General features: G+C 39.2%; 1 protein-coding gene across 3 annotated transcripts in view; it reads right to left on the bottom strand.

Annotated features, from left to right (window-relative positions):
• Positions 1-1,553, bottom strand: part of LOC126483905 (dystrophin-related protein 2-like) — a 106,979-nt gene extending 105,426 nt beyond the window's left edge. For 2 of the 3 annotated variants that reach the window (XM_050107174.1, XM_050107176.1), the window contains exon 1: positions 1,346-1,553. The gene's annotated coding sequence lies outside the window, so the exon portion shown is untranslated. Of the gene's footprint in view, positions 1-469; positions 489-1,345 lie in introns of those variants that run through there. The other variant, XM_050107175.1, reaches the window with a different exon arrangement.
• Between the last annotated feature and the right edge of the window lie 15,306 nt (positions 1,554-16,859).

The raw sequence follows: 16,859 nt of genomic DNA, 5'->3' as shown, positions 1-16,859 counted from the left end.
ACCTGAACCTATCGATACCTTTGCCGTCATGCAGATATGTAATGAAATTCATCAATGCAGTAAAAAAAGTTGCGATCAATAAACCCTTCAGTCTCCTCTTAAACTGTACTTTATGGTAGCTAACATCTTTATGATTCCTGGCATGCTATTCAAATGTGTGTTCTGAAAAGTGGGCACCTTTCTCGCTCAAAGTAAATGAATTTAAATCTTTGTGACAATTGTTCTTATTTATGGCATTTTTTCTGTGAACTCCGTTTTGGTGTGAAAGAATAATAAATTGCTTATGGCAAATTACATTATACTACGTATACATGTTTCATGAAAACTAGTAGTTAGTACAAAGCCAGTTCTTTAGAAAGATTCCTGCAACACATTCTTGAGTGTACACTACAAATAATAAACAAACTAATATTAAGTGCTTCCCGACATAAAGGAAACTTTGGTTTTGGGAATGTAAATCTCGAATTACCGTCAGGATTAATACTACTGAAGTAACTTTTTCTATAAGGAATAGTCAACTAAACCAGACTATTCCACTGAATGGTATCTCTACAGCATATGTTACGCTGACCAAAACGTAATGGTTGGTTTGAGCACAACTAGGCATAGATCTACTGCTGGTGGTGTACTCTTTATCTTTCTCTGAGTTTTTAACAAAGTTACAGTTGTATTTATAGTAGCATTACAAAGCAACATATAGGCTACTCAAAGTAACAGTGAAACCTGGCATTTTTCATATTAAAAAATCATTTCTGCGGGTGACAAAAGTGGTAAGTGCAAGAAAAATACCCGGGACCGGCTGGGATCTACAATCTGGCACTTACCCGCAGAGTAATCAAGGGGTACTACTACTCCTCTAATATGCTTGGTACACTTAAGTAGCGCTCAGCCATAAAAATTCATAGTGATAGAGCTGAAAGTCATAGAAAAGTTCTAAAGCGGAGGTCTTGTAAAACACTGCAATTACTAGGCGCAAATTTTGAGGTCCAAACACACAGAAAACTGCAGGCAACGTAAATTTGTAACACTCAAGCCTACGACACGGAAACACCTTGAAACAAGGGAGGAAAGTTACTTCTAGTAGTTTATAATACCGACTGTGATGAACAAAAAATATGCCGATACTGTAATACGTAAACCGTCATGAGAAGTCAACCAGCAAATAACAGTGTAGTCCAAGAGGAACTGGCGACTTACTTCCGCGACGCAGCAGGTGTATTACATAGAAAACAGTGTTTTAAATGCAGATCTGAATTCATTAGACTTTTTTGATATGTGTATGTAACAGGTGTAAAAGATAACACCGAACTATTCATGAGATCTTGAAACGTAATTAAATAATTACCTTCCTGTTTTGATGTCAACACCTGTTGTCAACGTATTCCCCGATTTATTCCTACACTCACGGCTGCAAGTTTAATCCGTTGTTTAAGGTTCCACTATATCAATCAACATATATTCGCTCATTTGCACTCCCCACAACACACAATAACATTTACAGTAACATTTAGTAAACAAAATTTAAATTCATAAATATTGGCGGCAATTCAGATATTTAAAAAGACACGCCAAAGATACTGTCTCAGCAATTATCTACCTTCGATTGGTCGAAAACGTCTTCGATCAGTACTATATTGAAAAGGCAAATGTTTTTAATTCCGACAATTCCTCATATATACAGAATAAAACAGTTCTAAGATAGGGGAGCCAAAATTTATCCAGAACGAGGAAATACAGGGAAGCGCTGTTTTCAGTATATCGTAGCAAATACGCACCACAGTAAAGCCGTATCCCCACATACAACAAAAGTGACACAACAGTAAGTGGCATGACGGCTGATACGTCAGTGGCACCGTGTGTTGCTGTTTCCAAGCGCACCTGTCAAAATCAGTCACAGTGCTTTTCAATACAGCTTCAGTTCCCGTTATTCGTAAGAACTTCGCTGTCGTCATTCGGGTTAAGGCGTTAGAACTGAGCCAAGGATCTAGTAAAAATAAGAATGGAAGTGGATTTTACTCAGAAATAACACAGTGCTATCAAACTTATGATGGGAGCAGTACTCGTAAACGAAGACCCAGAAATACAGTCCTGGCTCGAATAAAAGTGACACTTCGACATTTGACGTTTGCCTGTCGTATTTCCAATTTTTGTGTATGTACCTCTTTCATTGATTTTACGATCAATTAACTTAACTCGGGATCATATTATGTTTTCTCCTGTTTTCAGCTCTGTAGAGCAATACCGATGCCAAGAGGAAGTGTCTGCATAACCTGCATTTTACTTTAATTTTTGAGTATCTTTCCGAATCGCAAATTCCAATTTTGTGGCACTTCATTGAAATGTATGAGAATGTAAGACACGTTTTTATAAAACAAATCTGAAGATGTTCATTATACACCGAAGCCGGTTGTCTGATGACAAAAAATTGTGATCATAGACATAAGGTAAATGAAATTTAATGCAAGTTTCGCTGAGTCCTCTCTGCCTTGGTGAGGGAGCACAGAGAGTTTCCTTTACCTTTCGTGGCACAAAAGCAGAATGAACAAGCTAAGAAAACTGTATGAATGTTTAGTGGCACATTGCTATGCAGCCTACGTACTCGGTTGGCGTGGCTGATGTAGAAACGGAGAGGCATTTTATTGTCTCGTCAATTCCTCGAGAGACGCTTCTAGGAGCTTCAGGTAGTTTTTTCTCTGCAGAAGTGCGCCAAATAAGGTGTATTCCTACGTGCTGTTTCTGGAGTCTGACTGGTCTGTGCCATAGCGCAGAAAAGTGTGACAGAAATTGGTCGACGAGGACTGTGAAAAAATGCGGACGAGATCTCGGTTTGGTCACTGGAGTGAAGACAGATAACTTTAGGGATAAACATGTCAGCTTTGGGGGGACAAACAATACAGTCAAGATAGTCTGGGGGTTGCTGAAGCTGCAGTCAAATATCCGTATAATTGTATACAGCTCAGTCAGATTGAGTTGGGATGTTATAGAGATTATGGAGAATATTTTCACTGCTGGGCGTGGTCAGATAACTGTTGGGAGTATTTGGTAGTACATTCAGTGCTAAGGTTCTCAGATAAACTTCGGGTGTTGCAGAAATCAGAGTCTTGCAACAGATGAGTGATGGATGTCTGCAGAGGTTGCTGCCATAAATGGAAATGTCGTGTGGCTAGGGCCTCCCGTCGGGTAGACCGTTCGCCTGGTGCAGGTCTTTATGGAGCTGTTACAACCTGCATACTGAAATGGTAAGAAACACCCAATTGTAAGTATGCTAAATGATGAGTTGTGGACCCTGGAGTAATTGAAAGAATCAATAGTATTTCAACTTTATTCTTGTGAAGAATAATTAAATAACAAACAGTTTAGAATTATTATTTCAGTTCACATGAGCACCTGGTATTTACTTACGGAAATACTTGGTTCCAGAATGGTCCATTCTGTAATTAACTACCGAAACTTTAATTAGCGGAGTTCTAACTTGCTTCCTTCATTTTCTATCACACTGTATGTAGCATTCTTTGCTGAAGTATCAAGTTTCACTTTCGTTTCTAATAGTTTCCTTTAATGGAGCACATCTTGTGTTTGCCTGATTAAGATCCCCTCCAAATGTAGTATCCATTTCCTCAATGCACAGAATACACCTCACACTGGTCTTTCTCCACTTAGTTGTCACTCAGTTGCGAATGTGCACAGGACAATTAAATGAAGTTAGTTTCCATTCTTTTACTGTTAAATCCCATGTCAGTTGGCGAAGGGAATGTTATTAAATATTGTAGTTTGCAATGGCTTTTTAACATTTATCAATTTCCCCATCCTATGTACCTGTAATCGGTAGTACAAATCAGAAAGGTACCAATTGCATGCAACGCTCTGGTAATCGTCATCCTAAGGCTGTACCGAATTAGTGTTACCCTGCATAGGGTAAGATCAAGACCTCTCTCTTAAATTCGGGGCTTAAATTATTCATTTTTCTGTGGATATAACCTGATTTAGCTATTGTACTTCTGGTTAACAAACGATTCCAAATTATATCAGAAAAGCTTGGGATGTCTGTTTAGGGAACATACTGAAATATTCATATAGGCCAGGAGCGATTAACTGTTAAATACTCAGATGATGAGTCCCATACTCCTTTTACAGAGCGTAGGGGAGCGACGCGGGAGACCTGCGCCACCTTACTAGGCAGGGTCCTAGTGGAGATGGTTTGGCATTGCCTGTCTCCGACCGTAATGGGGATGAATGATGATGATGAAGACGACACAACAAATCCAGTCATCTCGAGGCAGGAAAAATCCCTGACCCCGATGGGAATCGAACCCGGGACCGCATGCTCGGGAAGCGAGAACGCTACCGCAAGACCACGAGCTGCGGACAGAAGATCTGTCAATTATAGGACCTAGACATCTCCCACGATCTGTTGTTGTTGTTGTTGTGGTCTTCAGTCCTGAGACTGGTTTGATGCAGCTCTCCATGCTACTCTATCCTGTGCAAGCTTCTTCATCTCCCAGTACCTACTGCAGCCTACATCCTTCTGAATCTGCTTAGTGTATTCATCTCTTGGTCTCCCTCTAGGATTTGTACCCTCCGCGCCGCCCTCCAATACTAAATTGGTGATTCCTCGATGTCTCAGAACATGTCCTACCAACCGATCCCTTCTTCTAGTCAAGTTGTGGCACAAGCTCCTCTTCTCCCCAATTCTATTCAATGCCTCCTTATTGGTTATGTGATCTACCCATCTAATCTTCAGCATTCTTCTGTAGCACCTCATTTCGAAAGCTTCTATTCTCTTCCTGTCTAAACTATTTATCGTCCACGTTTCACTTCCATACATGGCTACACTCCATACAAATACTTTCAGAAACGACTTCCTGACGTTTAAATCTATACTCGATGTTAACAAATTTTTCTTCTTCAGAAACTCTTTCCTTGCGATTGCCAGTCTACATTTTATATCCTCTATACTTCGACCATCGTCGGTTATTTTGCTCCACAAACAGCAAAACTCCTTTATTACTTTAAGTGTCTCATTTCCTAATCTAATACCCTCAGCATCTCCGGACTTAATTCGACTACATTCCAATATCCTCGTTTTGCTTTTGTTGATGTTCATCTTGTACCCTCCTTTCAAGACACTGTCCATTCCGTTCAGCTGCTCTTCCAAGTCCTTTGCTGTCTCTGACAGAATTACAATGTCATCGGCGAACCTCAAAGTTTTTATTTCTTCTCCATGGATTTCAATACCTACTCCGAACTTTTCTTTTGTTTCCTTTACTGCTTGCTCAATATACAGATTGAATAACATCGGGGATAGGCTACAACCCTGTCTCACTCCCTTCCCAACCACTGTTTCCCTTTCATACCCCTCGACTCTTATAACTGCCATCTGCTTTCTGTACAAATTGTAAATAGCATTTCGCTCACTGTATTTTACCCCTGCCACCTTTAGAATTTGAAAGAGAGTATACCAATCAACATTGTCAAAAGCTTTCTCTAAGTCTACAAATGCTAGAAACGTAGGTTTGCCTTTCCTTAATCTTTCTTCTAATATAAGTCGTAGGGTCAGTATTGCTTCACGTGTTCCAACATTTCTACGGAATCCAAACTGATCTTCCCCGAGGTCGGCTTCTATCAGTTTTTCCATTCGTCTGTAAAGAATTCGCGTCAGTATTTTGCAGCTGTGACTTATTAAACTGATAGTTCGCTAATTTTCACATCTGTCAACACCTGCTTTCTTTGACATTGGAATTATTATATTCTTCTTGAAGTCTGAGGGTATTTCGCCTGTCTCAACATCTTGCTCACCAGATGGTAGAGTTTTATCAGGACTGGCTCTCCCAAGGCTGTCAGCAGTTGTAATGGAATGTTGTCTACTCCTGGAGCCTTGTTTCGACTCAGGTCTTTCAGTGCTCTGTCAAACTCTTCATGCAGTATCATATCTCCCATTTCATCTTCATCTACATCCTCTTCAATTTCCATAATATTGTCCTCAAGTACATCGCCCTTGTATAGACCCTCTATATACTCCTTCCACCTTTCTGCTTTCCCTTCTTTGCTTAGAACTGTGTTTCCATCTGAGCTCTTGATATTCATGCAAGTGGTTCTCCTTTCTCTAATTTTCCTGTAAGCAGTATCTATCTTACCCCTAGTGAGATAAGCATCTATATCCTTACATTTGTCCTCTAGCCATCCCTGCTTAGCCATTTTGCACTTCCTGTCGATCTCATTTTTGAGACGTTTGTATTCCTTTTTGCCTGCTTCATTTACTGCATTTTTATATTTTCTCCTTTCATCAATTAAATTCAATATTTCTTCTGTTATCCAAGGGTTTCTACTAGCCCTCGTCTTTTTACCTATTTGATCCTCTGCTAGCTTCACTGTTTCATCCCTCAAAGCTACCCATTCTTCTTCTACTGTTTTTATTTCCTCTATTACTGTCAATTGTTCCCTTATGCTCGCCCTATTTGATCCTCTGCTGCCTTCACTATTTCATCCCTCAAAGATACCCATTCTTCTTCTACTGTATTTCTTTCCTCTATTACTGTTGATTGTTCCCTTATGCTCGCCCTGAAACTCTGTACAACCTCTGGTTCTTTCAGTCTATCCAGGTCCCATCTCCTTAAATTCCCACCTTTTTGCAGTTTCTTCAGTTTTAATCTACAGTTCATAACCAATAGATTGTGGTCAGAGTCCACATCTGCCCCTGGAAATGTCTTACAATTTAAAACCTGGTTCCTAAATCTCTGTCTTACCATTATATAATCTATCTGATACCTTTTAGTATCCAGGGTTCTTCCATGTATACAACCTTCTTTCATGATTCTTGAACCAAGTGTTAGCTATGATTAAGTTATGCTCTGCGCAAAATTCTACCAGGCGGCTTCCTCCCACGATCTATACAACCATAAATCGTAATAAATCAACAAGTACCTTTCAGTATCACATCCTCAGAAGTACAATTTTAGGGTTACTTTGTGATGTATTGGATGTTGAATCCTGTAAATTCATTTAAAAGCTAATATTTTCATGGCTGCACCTACATTAGTTAAATAAGACAAATACTAAAGATATTCTGGCCCAAAATTTGCAATTATGTTTTCTGCAAGTGCACAAAAAGACATTACAATTTTGTTGGTGATTGGCTATATATGTGCCTTTATTAACAGTTACAGTCAAATACTGCCACCAGAAACCTTGTTACTTCCTTTCTCAAATTTAATGAACAGGCATTTAGTACATTTATGTTTCCAGTAGTGGAATCAGAATATACTGCCAGTATTGCATTAATTTTCATCATTTGTAGAATTAAGTGAGTTGCTGTGAACGACATGTCACTTTTCACTATCAACTTAATTACACTTGCTTACTCACACACAGATCTTATCCATAGATCAAACAGCAGAAATATCATATATTCTCACCACATAAACGGACCATTTTGTCTTGATAATTGCAATGCCCAAATCTTTAGGTTCCAGAAACTTTAAGAGTCTTGTTAAATGTAATCACTGATCCAGGCACATATAACTCAAAATAAAAACAGATACATCACGTCATCAACATTGGTTTGTACTCATCACGTGGAATGTAATCCTAAGCAACACCATTTCGTTGTCGTTATAGCTGGGCACTTACTATACAGCACAAAAAGATATTTTTTTGTACTGATGAAGCACTGTAGTGAAATTATTTTCATCCAACTTTCTCAAATTATCTCACTTATGTTTTAAATTAAATGCAAATATTTTAATATGAAGTAGCTGCAATTATACATAACATTGTAGAATATTAGGACCCACTAATCATTAAGGTGGTGGGTTATTCTTGTATAATTATTATGATTGGAAATAAAGAATTTTTCTAAAAAAAATTAAATGAAGGATTTTTTTCTAAACATGCTTAAACCAGTTTTCAATATAATTTATTTTGTTTACAATGGGATTATACATTTGCTACACCATTTTCAGAAATCAATCTTCTTAGATGCCAGGTGGACCTGCAGCCACTTCTAGAAGATTTTAACACTTTGTCTGATGTAGGCCTTGCAATGTTTATTATAGCTTTTGCAATAAATGAATCGCAAATGGAGAGCATCCACAATTTCAAGCATTGCTCAAACTTCTGCATTGGTAGCACTTGCATTTCTGTTTTCATAAACAAAGTCGCTCTTCACACAGCTCATTAAACTGTATAATTTTAGACATTTTTAGGTACTGTAAGAAATATGCATGACAAAATTATTGACACAAAAACAAAAAAAACGATGGTACTTCGAAATTCAGGTACAAGATGGCAGTCGAAAAACGCGAGAAGGAAAGTGGCGTCACAAAGTTAATGCAACTTTAACCTATGTGGCACTGCTAAAAGTGGCATCACTGAAGTGGTGCCACAGGAATTTGATTATAACCACATGCAACTTTGGTGATGCCACCGAGTGGCGACCAAGTGGCATCATTTCTCTCTCTCTCTCTCTCTTTTGCATGTAGAAACCAAGTGTAGTTGTTAATGTTCATAGATTAATTTACATTAGATGTCAATGGAATGGAATTGATGGATAGGTGTACAGTGATCGTACTTTCACTTAGCCCAGTACTGTACAGTGAAAGTGAAATTGTACGATACCCATCTGTGATACAAACAATCAGACTATAGTATCAGAATTGAGGAACTAGCAATGGTAAAATTTATTAATGGCCAAGTAAACTTCATAACAAATGTTATTGATAAAGTGTGTATAGTTTAGAAGTGAAACAACAGGAAAATATCGCCATAAATTTCAAAACCTCGACGTTTATACTTACAAACACATTAACAATAGTTATGTGTGTTTCATCATTTCTTTGTCTACTTGGCTGACATTGCTGTGGGAATTAAGGGCGTGCCACTGTTACCCACTGAAATCTTTCCATTACTGACTGTTGTGACACCACCAAATTTAAATTCAACCTTTGCCATTTTGCTTTAGTTTTTCTGCTTTTATTTAACTTAAAATTCATTCACCTGTCGCAATATGTTCTTTTCATTTCTTAATTGTATCTAAATCTATGCAAAGTTACACCCATATGTGAACTGCTACGTTCCTTTATTCTTGTGTTTTTCTTTTCTTTCATTCATCCGAAATTTCCAATCCTAATTTTGAAGTCGAATATCAACTTTGCCTATTATGTAATTTTTACTCGGAACCCATATCGATTTTAAGAAGCACTGAATAAATAGCTCGAAAAGTATTTTTTCCGATTATTCGTATTACAGGAGAACTCTTAAAGTTGCTCTCGGTGACAGGACCTGAGTTAGAATCTCCTCCACAAAGACTCAGTGGCGTTACAGGCATACCAAGGGAGAACTGCGCAAAGAAAACGCCAAGAACAGGGTTGCACAGTCTGTGCACCCAGCCCCATAACCCTCAGCTTTGTCATGTCAATTAGTGTCAGTTGTGCACTATGTCTCGGTACTACTGAGCATTCTCCATTTTCAAAGTGTATTTGTACTCGTTCTTGCTGTGACTATTTTTATTAAAATAAATAATGTATGGTGAACTGTAAAATACACTTAATAAGTGGAAGATAAGTGAATAGAATATAAAGTTTCCAAGAAAAATGGAAAGAATAATTTTGCTTTATAAGTGGATAGAAAGAAGGTGCTGCTTTTGCTTAATGTGGTTGTGGAAGTGAAGAGATACAATTGGTTTTGCTACTACATGAGTAATTATAGTTTATTCACAGTAGTTTCTTCTTTAGATTCAAATGAAAGAGGTGGCAAAATAGCTCATCCAAAATCCACAATTCGTCATCAACTAAATGTTATGTCAGTTGCAGCTGGCAAATGAAGTTGTCATGAAAGCATCATATGAATTATGGTATTTAACGTTCTCACAAAAAGTATGAAACCTTTCACTGCTGCTGAATTAATGAAGCAATGTACAATATCAGTTTCACAATCTTCATTTCAATGTATTTCAAACAGTAAACAAATACTGGCAGGAATAAGTAAGCTTACACTTTTGGATTTTATTTGATGTTGCCACACAGAACAGATTTCAAAATATATGTTTGAGGGAATAATTAACAATATATGCAAATACGTTTGTGTTGCATGTGACTCCAGAACGAATACACTTTCAAAGGCTCTCTTTTCGTTATCCGTGTGTTGCTTCACAATTGACAGGATGATAGTAGCGAACTTCTTAGGATGAGCAGTCACACAAAAGGATGTGAATTTATGGATCCAATCAAATATTTTGTAGCATAATGGCTCACATACGACCAATTTAATATTAGTGTATACAAATGACTGTCCACGTGTGATTGGTGTAAATGAAAGTTTGATATCACTGGTTAAGAGGAGGTGGAAATTAACAAATTTACTCTCCATTCGCTGCTTACTGCATCAAGAAAGTTTGGAATGTCTAATTCTGAATAACAGATTAAAGGATGTTATGAAAAGCATCACAAAAATTATAAATATAATTGGTGCAAATGAACTCAATCACAAAAAAATAAATAACTACTGGAAGAATAGATGCCTAAGTGAAAGAAAAGTGCTGAAATAGTTTGTCAGTCTGAAACCTGAAATTATTTTGTTCTTACCACAAAGCTGAAAAAATCATGCTGAACTTGATAATGGTGAAGGGTAGGCATTTACAGCTGTTGTCTTATATAAAATTCAAAAAATTTGATTTGAAGTTGCAAGGACCAAAGAAGATAATTGAGCATATAACTAATAAAATACACTCCTGGAAATTGAAATAAGAACACCGTGAATTCATTGTCCCAGGAAGGGGAAACTTTATTGACACATTCCTGGGGTCAGATACATCACATGATCACACTGACAGAACCACAGGCACATAGACACAGGCAACAGAACATGCACAATGTCGGCACTAGTACAGTGTATATCCACCTTTTGCAGCAATGCAGGCTGCTATTCTCCCATGGCGACGATCGTAGAGATGCTGGATGTAGTCCTGTGGAACGGCTTGCCATGCCATTTCCACCTGGCGCCTCAGCTGGACCAGCGTTCGTGCTGGACATGCAGACCGCGTGAGACGACGCTTCATCCAGTCCCAAACATGCTCAATGGGGGACAGATCCGGAGATCTTGCTGGCCAGGGTAGTTGACTTACACCTTCTAGAGCACGTTGGGTGGCACGGGATACATGCGGACGTGCATTGTCCTGTTGGAACAGCAAGTTCCCTTGCCGGTCTAGGAATGGTAGAACGATGGGTTCGATGACGGTTTGGATGTACCGTGCACTATTCAGTGTCCCCTCGACGATCACCAGTGGTGTACGGCCAGTGTAGGAGATCGCTCCCCACACCATGATGCCGGGTGTTGGCCCTGTGTGCCTCGGTCGTATGCAGTCCTGATTCTGGCGCTCACCTGCACAGCGCCAAACACGCATACGACCATCATTGGCACCAAGGCAGAAGCGACTCTCATCGCTGAAGACGACACGTCTCCATTCGTCCCTCCATTCACGCCTGTCGCGACACCACTGGAGGCGGGCTGCACGATGTTGGGGCGTGAGCGGAAGACGGCCTAACGGTGTGCGGGACCGTAGCCCAGCTTCATGGAGACGGTTGCGAATGGTCCTCGTCGATACCCCAGGAGCAACAGTGTCCCTAATTTGCTGGGAAGTGGCGGTGCGGTCCCCTACGGCACTGCGTAGGATCCTACGGTCTTGGCGTGCATCCGTGCGTCGCTGCGGTCCGGTCCCAGGTCGACGGGCACGTGCACCTTCCGCCGACCACTGGCGACAATATCGATGTACTGTGGAGACCTCACGCCCCACGTGTTGAGCAATTCGGCGGTACGTCCACCCGGCCTCCCGCATGCCCACTATACGCCCTCGCTCAAAGTCCGTCAACTGCACCTACGGTTCATGTCCATGCTGTCGCGGCATGCTACCAGTATTAAAGACTGCGATGGAGCTCCGTATGCCACGGCAAACTGGCTGACACTGACGGCGGCGGTGCACAAATGCTGCGCAGCTAGCGCCATTCGACGGCCAACACCGCGGTTCCTGGTGTGTCTGCTGTGCCGTGCGTGTGATCATTGCTTGTACAGCCCTCTCGCAGTGTCCGGAGCAAGTATGGTGGGTCTGACACACCGGTGTCAATGTGTTCTTTTTTCCATTTCCAGGAGTGTATTTGCAGCTGAAGCCAAACTGCAATTGTATGTAAATGAACTTGAAGAAAAAGTTCTGTCTAATATGTGTACTGTTGCTATGTTCCATTCACACTTAACTATCATCAAAATACCTACCAAGATATGACACCCTATCTGAAAGAATATTTGGAACAAATAGCAACTAGATTTGCTGATATCAGAAATATTTAAATCAGTTTCATTCTCAAAACTCATTTAATAAATGAGATATTCAAACTTCAACATGACACAAACTTGAAGCACAATTTATAGATAATTGTTAAAGGCAGGAATACGCTGAATTACAAGATAGTCCACAGTTTTTTTAACACTATTTCCTTCAACTTATCTTTGTGAAGTGATCTTCATTTTCCAAAAATTAACTACTTAAAAACTAAGTTGTCCAACGAGTTAAAAGGTGCAATGAGGGTTGTACACAGTGAAAACGATTCAGATATAGGCAAGGTATACAAAAAAGTACATCACAGGATACATTAATTAACAGAATTTCAGTTGTTACACTAAGTTTACTTTACAATTAGAATGAATAGAAATCCAGAGTCTAGAAAAAACTTGTAGTTTCTTTTACACAGCATGTGGCTTGTGAAGGACTCAGAATTTAGCGTGGACCTCAAGGTGAATGAGTTTAATGGCTTCAACAATGAAATTGTGTCTGACAGTGCCATCAAAGCAGAGTTACTGAACGAGGTTAACCGAAATTCCTTCACCATAGAAGATGAAGTAAATATTTCAGAATTCGAATCAAGAACAACTGCCAACATGAGTAACTTAGAAGCAGATGTCCTTGGTGTAACGAAACAACTTAAGTCAATAAAGGCAACTCTTCCAGTCCAGTTCATATATGAATTAGGTTCCTTTCACACTATAGTAGTATAATAACGCTGTACTTGGCAATCTTATACAACTGCTCTCTCAATGAAAGACCTGTTCCTAAAAACCGAAAAATTGCAATGTCACACCAATACACGATTAAGGAAATTCATAGAAGTAATCCGCTGAATTACTGACAGCATAAGGTGAACTGGATTAGACAAGCACGCTATATTCTTTCTTTTAGTTTATTGAAGACTGACCAGTAGCACTTTACGTTATTTTCTACACTCACAGACATGGTGGCCATCATTCTGTGAAATTCTGTCAATGGCAAATCCCATCATTGGCCCATGGTATCACAATGATTATTCCAAGATTATTGCAATCAGTGCCAACAATTGACTCTCATCAGTACATTACAAAAATTTTAATTGTTGTCAAAACAGCATGTGCCAACACTCTACTTCCATGAATGTATGCATCAAAATCTAATCTTTGTTAAGCTGCTGTGCATAAATTTAAAATTCTTATTCATGTGTTGAAGGCTTTTAATATCCTAAACGTAGCTGATCACTGTCAGCAATTTTATAAATAATAATTTTATTCAAAAGTCAGGTATACCCAATAGTTGCAAATGGTAAGTATTTATTCCTTACCAGTTTCAGACACATGCTTCCATTTGTAACAAGGGTTAACTTTTACTAGCTTCTGAAGAAGGTTAACCTACATACGGAGTGATTATAATTTAGGTTCCAGTTTCAAAACGCTGTTAACAAGAACCATTACTTGGAATGACGTAAATTTGAATGGAATATCGTCGAAGAAGAGGAAAACTTTATAGAAATAAAAAACTTAATGGAGATCTTCCCATTAGATGGCGCCTTACGACTTCGACCTAAATGGATTCAGCTACAAATGACAGATGAATCGCAGTACAACAGCTATAATGTGAGTTACACATTAAACGAACCATACCGTACAAAGTGCATGACAGCACAAATTAGACATTTACCAGTTGAGGCACTGTTAGTTAGGTAAGCTCATTTGCCAGGATGAGGTAACAAGGCTGTACCACATCGGATGGGAAAAATCGGTTTTTAATTGTCCTGAGGACAAAAAGCGTATAAAAGCAACAATGACATCAGCTTTCAATTGCCCTGGGGCCTTAAAAAGTGAAATCGGTTTTTAATCGTCATGAGACTGGCGTAAGACATGTTCAATATGCTTCTCACCTTTTTTCGCTACAAGTTGAAATTGAGAAACAGCATGTTCCCCACCAGTTTGGCAGAACTCCAGGGGCCACGTTCTGAATGTGCTGTGCAGTGCGTGCCTTCAGTTCACCTACGTTTGCAATGTGAGCACTGAAAATAAGGATACTGAACACAGCATCTTTGAGATAACCCCACACACAGAAGTCACGTGGATTAAGATCAGATGATCTGGACACCAGGCTGTAGGGAAATGGCACGTGATATATCTAGCATTTCCAAAATGCCTCTGCAGCGACTTCTTCGCTGGCCATGCAATGTGCAGAGGAGCGCCTACCCACACATTCACATTGCTGTAGGGTTGGAAGAAGTTTGTACACAACGACTCTGAAGAGTTTGCCAGTGATGGTACAGGTAACAAGACCCCCAGGACTCATCTCCTTGAAGAAATGTGGTCCTATGATAATCGATGTTGTCAACTCACATCACACAGTTACCATTGTAGGATGTTGATAGGCGAGTGGATTTTTCATTGGATATATTCTGCCATTCTGTGAATTGACATGTCCTTGGACATAAAAATTGGCTTCACCTGTCCACAGAATGTACCATGGACATTCATTGCCCACTTCCATGTGAGCATGATATTCTAAAGTAAACATTAGTTTTATTGACAGGTCGTTGTGAAGCAGATCCTGAACAGGGGTAATTTTGTATGAGTAGTAATGCAGGGTGTTTTGTAGAACGTTAAGCAACATGCTCACAAGCATCTCACAAATTCGTGCACTGCATATTTGGACACCACCGCTCGACCTCCCCTGCTATGGTGTTGCCACATCTTCTGCTGACTTCAGATCAATTGTTTCCAACCCTCTGCTACATTGCACTTCAAGAGAACCTATCCTTTCGAATTCTGTAATCATTTTCTCCTGACTGTCGGCAGATATCAGAACAACGCCTTCCTTTAAACCCTTGACTGTCTGGGGATTATGCAAGCTACAGGTGCACAGTCACCGTTCTTATAAAAGAGCTTTACCAACATCTCAGAGCCAAACTGAGGAACAATAATGTGCAGTTTGTATATTCTGCCGTCTATAGCGGTATAAATGGGAAAATTTTTATTATGTTTTCCTTTTTTTGTTTCCATGAGGTTTCTGCCTTCTTCGATAATCTTCAGTTCATATTTGATGGCATTCTCAGCAGCAGTTCTTTTTTTTTTTACACTTTTTTGAAGCTGGAACTTTAATTGGGGCCTCTATATCCAAAACCATTAGGGAATAAACGCTTTACATTTGAAACTTATGGCTGTACCTGATGCCTTCACGTATCAAAAATATACGTGAAGCACATAGAAAGCTGGGCAGTCACCTCAGTCGCCAGGTGCGGGGGTAGATAGATTTGTCATTTCGGGGTGAGGATATGTAATAGAAGAAATCTTTTCTTGTTTGTCTTCCAGTGATGACAACTCATGGATGTTTGTGAATCATTCTGATCACCTGCTATGGTATAAATTTCAAATAAAAGTATCATAGATTTGTGAATATGCATTATAGAAACAGTTGTCTTCAAATAGAGAACATATTTGTAGTAAGAAATATGAAATTAAATTACAGCTGTTGTACTGCTATGTAATGAGTGGAAGAAAACGACATCCAGAAAATTTAATATACATTTGTGACTGTTTCATATTGCATAATGCATTTAAGTATTAGTACAGTCCTGTTTTAATCGATGTCTCACCAGCTCATACAGACAACACAACAACACTTCGTCCTGTAACTACAGTGTTACAGTTTTTGGGTCACTGAGGGTGGCAGTAATCTGAAACAGAGATCAGTCAACGCAACGTGTTCTAAGTGGTACCAACTTTTAACGACCAGTATTTGGTGGCTGGCAGTCAACTTATCACTCCATTACTAAATGTAGTGCTGGGCGCTCATAACACGCTGATTTATGTAGGTTAACAGTTAATAATAATAAGATTGGTACATATGTGGCCGAAGAGGCCAATCCACAGCGTCAGTATTGGCTCTTGAGCAAAAAAGTTTCACGACCACTTGCGTAGGGGGTAGAGATATGTTCTCTATTCATGCAACTGTGATATACTACACGACAAATACAATCGAAATTCAAGGAACAAAAATTTTAAAAATGGAAGAGAGGTAGTTCACTGTAATGAAGGAATTATGAAAGAACTTAGAAACACTAAAAATCAAAGGGCCACTAAAATATGTGGAAAAACGAATCCTATGGAAGCCAGGGAGGGTTTAATGCATTCCAGGGACCTCACTAAGAAATTTAGTTGAGGTAATAGGAGATGTAAGAACAATCTGTCATGGCTAGATGTAAAAACCGCGTACCCAGCGGAATAGATGAAGAATGTTCAAGAAATAATATTACCTGTAGTAAGCAAAGAAACAAGGAAAATTTCTAATTCACTAGAACAAGTGAAGAATGTTCAAGAAACAGCATTAGCTGCAGTAAGCATAGGAATGAAGAAAAGTATGTTCGAAAAGCAACATTAGCTGCAGTAAGTAAAAAAAATGGGGAAAACGACATTAAGTTAAAAATAATAATGTGTCAGCAACAAGTAAGGATTTTTTTGAATAAAGATTAACATGAAATGAATGAAAGAAGCAATCATGTCAAAACAAGGAAGGAATGTATGTACCAGAA

This window comes from Schistocerca serialis, chromosome 6, assembly GCF_023864345.2.
Source record: "Schistocerca serialis cubense isolate TAMUIC-IGC-003099 chromosome 6, iqSchSeri2.2, whole genome shotgun sequence".
Classification (NCBI taxonomy): domain Eukaryota; kingdom Metazoa; phylum Arthropoda; class Insecta; order Orthoptera; family Acrididae; genus Schistocerca; species Schistocerca serialis.
This window is presented reverse-complemented; position numbering and strand designations above follow the sequence as displayed.